Here is a 4,221-nt window from a genome sequence, read left to right as displayed (position 1 = left end):
GCCCAAGATTTGAGGCTAACTCTAAAGAGATTATATGAGCATGGTTTATTTCTGTCTTCTATGAAGCCCAAGATTGAGGCTAACTCTTTCGAGGAGTGGAATATTTCTTGCTTAAAGCCCGAGATTAACGTTGGCTCTACTGAGGAATGAGTTTTAAAAGACTGTATTTTTTGAAAGACTGTATGACAGTTTGTTTTGGTTTCTTGTACAAAGCCCAAGATTGAGGCTGACACAGTTGGGGAAACAGATTCAGAGATTTGAATCCTTTTGACTGTTGAAAGAATATTTTTCTGTCTTGTACAAAGCCCAAGATTGAGACTGACACAACTGAGGAAATATAGGTGACTGAGATTTTCCATATCTCTTAGTCCCAATGGTTGAAACAGTGAGAGGATTTTGAATACTTGAATGACTGTGATTGTGTGTTTGAAGGATTTGGATTCTCACAGGAGTTTGGATAAAGGTCACAAAAGACATGTCATATGCTTTTAAGAAGCTTGAGAGTCCTTGTATACAAGCTCAAAAGGAAGTTTAAGGGAAATGCTTATAAGAAGCTTGTGGGTCCTTGTATTGTGAGCCCAAGAGGAGGCTAATCGAGGGTCATCGAGGATCCTTGTTGTAGCACAAGAGAAATCTAAGTTGGCTTGCCTAATTTGGTTCTAAGCAAAAGGGGTAAGACGTTTCACCGGGAAATAATCCTCTTCACGTGGGTGTTCCCTATTGTTTGATCTAAGGGATTCAATATGTTTCACCGGGAATAATTCATCTTGTGGCAAGAATCTATGTTGTCTAATTAGGAGATGCTTCACCGGGAAATACTCCTCAATCTTGGTCATAGTCCTATTATATATATATATATAATTTATATGTCTTAGGTTTTTCTCAGACGGAGATCTAAGTAGTATATGTATACAGTTTATATTTGACAAGGTATTTAAAGCAGTAAATAAAGCCATAAAAACTTACAGTTTGAAGAGGAGGCCCAGGATTGATGTGTGTATAGAGTCTTATTAAATAGTTGAATGTTTTTGATGAAAATAGTGGAGTATTTTATTAAAAAGAAAAGATGTTGGGGCTTATAGCTCAGAAGAGAGGCCCAAAGGTCTAAGAGCAGTTTCACCGGAATAATACCCCTCTTAGTACTATAGTGTTGTTTTAAAAAATAGATGAAAATAGAAGAGAAGGTTTGGGGCTTATAACTCAGAAGAGAGGCCCAAGGGTATAAGAGCAGTTTCACCGAGAATAATGCTCCTCTTAGTACCAAAGATTAAAAGGATAAGAAAGTTTTACAGAAAACAAGGTTTTAAAACAAACAAATATGTACAAAGGATGGGGCTTATACTCAAGGAGATGCCCAACTGATTGTTATTGTTTATGAGAAACAGATGAAAGATGATTTGTTTAAAAAATAAAGAAAAAGGGTTGGGTCTTACACTTATTAAAAATCAAGAGGCCCTAATGATTTATGAAAGTTGTTTTAAAACATGAAGAGTTTTTTTGACTGAAAACCCTGAACGTTTGATCGATCGATACTAAAAAAAACCAGTTTGACTTAAAGTGTAAAGACACTTAAATTAATGTGAACATGGTATGTACATCAAACATTATTTTAAAACAATAATATTTAATCACATGGAGGCTTAAAAAAGATTAGATGAGAAAAGAAATCAAAACTATGATTTTTTTATAAGTATTAAAATACTTTAAAAATATAACTTTTTCACCTAATTAAAAATATATCAAATAAATATTATTTTTGTGATTTTTTTGGATATATATATGAGTAGTGTGAAAAAAATCAATTAAAATAATTAATTTTGATAGGTGAATTAATTAAGTGAAGTTGGAAAAGAAAAATAGTGAAAAATAGTGGCAGGAAATTAAGTTTGGTCTTGTAAGGGCTTGAACCCACGCTCTTATACTCACTACTCAAAACTCTCACCAATTGAGCCACACGTTTGGATTGTTTAACACACACGTTCAATTAATAATACTTTAAACATGCCCAAGAATTCAAAAAATGGCGCCACCATCTTCATCTTCAACCTCAAGCTTCCATCCATTTGAATTTGCTATCTTGCTCGTTTCTCAACCAAATGAGATGATTCAAACATGAATCTTGCTCGTTTTTCAACAAGGAATCTAATGGTTGTCTAAAAATTCATTTATTTTTCAGTGTAGGTTAAGAATAGACTGTATGAACACTAAGAACCCTAATTCTTAAAAGTAAAATTAAATGATGATCATGATGAATAAATGAATGCTAATAGAGGGATTTTGATCCTCTCATGATGCTAAACAAGATGGTATTGAGATTTATCAAAAAGGATGCAAGAATGATAGAGTTTGAGTCTGGGTTACTTACCTCTAAAACTGAGATCAAAGGTTGTGATGGAGAGCTTCCAGAAATGTTTTGATAATTGGAATAGCTTCCCGGGACCTCAAGGATGCTATAGGAAAACTTGCTTCACTTTGAATGGCTCTGAATTGCTCTACCCAATTCCTCTTGCAAGAGCTTGAAGTAAGAATGGAGAATGATTATTCAGTTGTTACAGAAGCAAGGTGAGCATCTGGATAGCTTCCTTAGACCTCAAGGAAGATGTTGATGTGCTCAAATTGGCTTGACACCTCGTAGATCCTTCAACCCGACCCCAACTGCTCAAGCTCCAAGTTGAATGTGGATATGATGATCCTGAGGTTGTAGAGCTGGAAAGAGGGCTTGGATCACTTCCACATAGTGCCTATGAAGTGTTAGCATCCTCACTTTCAAGGGAGAAGCTCTGGTTTGAAGAACTCACTTCTTCATGCCAAGAAATCTTTTGAAAACAATGAGAAAAGAGGGAAATTGGAGGAAGCAAGGATTCAAGTTGCTTTTGTGTAATTTTGAATGAGAAAGAGCCTCCTATTCATAGGCAATTGGACTGAGATAGCAAGAGAGTGAGGTAGGCATAATGAGGTCAGTTGGAGAGTAGCTTAGAAAGGAAGAAATGTGAAATATCTTGAAAATGCAATGATGGATTTTTTTATTCCAATTGATCCAAGCCCTATCCCTTGATTTGATTTGATCTTGCAGATCATTTCTAATGTTTATAGGCATCAAATTGGCTTTGGAATGATTCCTTTGGTGATTCACCATTTTTCCATAAATTCTCATTTTGTAATGATTACTTAATCACATAGGAATTGAATTTTTTGGTACTTTGCAAAATTGATGCAATGATGCAATTGATTTTTGGTGATCTCTTATGATATTATTTGAATGAAAATGCACCAATTTTAATAAGTACTTGCACAAAATTGGTGAAATGCAAAGTTGGTCATGCCTAAAATCCAACTTAAAGTGCCTTACTTCTCCAATGCATAACTCTTTGCTCAAATTGATTCAAGAGGTGTTCTAATACTTTTGGGAAAGCTTAGATGATGGAATTTAACTCTCTTGTTAAGGTCTTGGAAGGATTCATCTTAGATCTTGGAGAAAAAGTCTTGGAAGTTGGTGAAAAAGTTGTTAAAAAGACTTGAAATTTTTCTAAGTGTTTTTGGAAGGAAGTTCATGAGCCCATATCTCTTAAATGGTTGATCTTTTGAGAAAAAGTTATTTGTGACAAAGTTGTTTATTGGATCAAGATCTAAAAATTTCATGTTGGAACATTTTTCAGTTGCTTACTTGAAAATGGAAGTTACTTGCCCATGAAGTTATGACCAAAACACTTGAAAACACTTAGAAATTTTCTGAGTCTTTGAATTTTCCAACTTTGACTTTTGTTGACTTTTTGATTCTTGATTGAATTTCTTTGATCAAATGACTTTAATAATCATTTGTTGATGATTTTGATCCTTAAAAGTACACACTTGACCAAATTTCTAAAAAGTCAAAGGTGATCTCAAACAATTGACTTTTTCCTAATGAACTGTAATCTTCTGGGTTTTGGATGAAACAAGTTATCCTATCCAAATGAGTGATATGAGTGGCTTATGATGAATTTTTGAAGACCCTTGAACTATGATTTAAGCCATGAGATCTTGTCTTGGCCAAAAGTCAACTTTCAGGTGAATTAGGTCAAAAACCCTAATTATGGGCTAGATGAAATTGGGAGTTGTTGAACATGAATTGAAGTACATCTTGCATTGGATATTGATGTGGAAATCATTTGAAGATAATTGAGATCTTTGGATCATGCTTTGAAGCTTTATGAGTCTTCCCAAGTGAAAGCTTTGATATTA

The sequence above is a fragment of the Vicia villosa genome, unplaced genomic scaffold, assembly GCF_029867415.1.
Source record: "Vicia villosa cultivar HV-30 ecotype Madison, WI unplaced genomic scaffold, Vvil1.0 ctg.002204F_1_1, whole genome shotgun sequence".
In the NCBI taxonomy this organism is placed as follows: domain Eukaryota; kingdom Viridiplantae; phylum Streptophyta; class Magnoliopsida; order Fabales; family Fabaceae; genus Vicia; species Vicia villosa.
Note: the sequence above shows the minus strand (reverse complement) of the source record.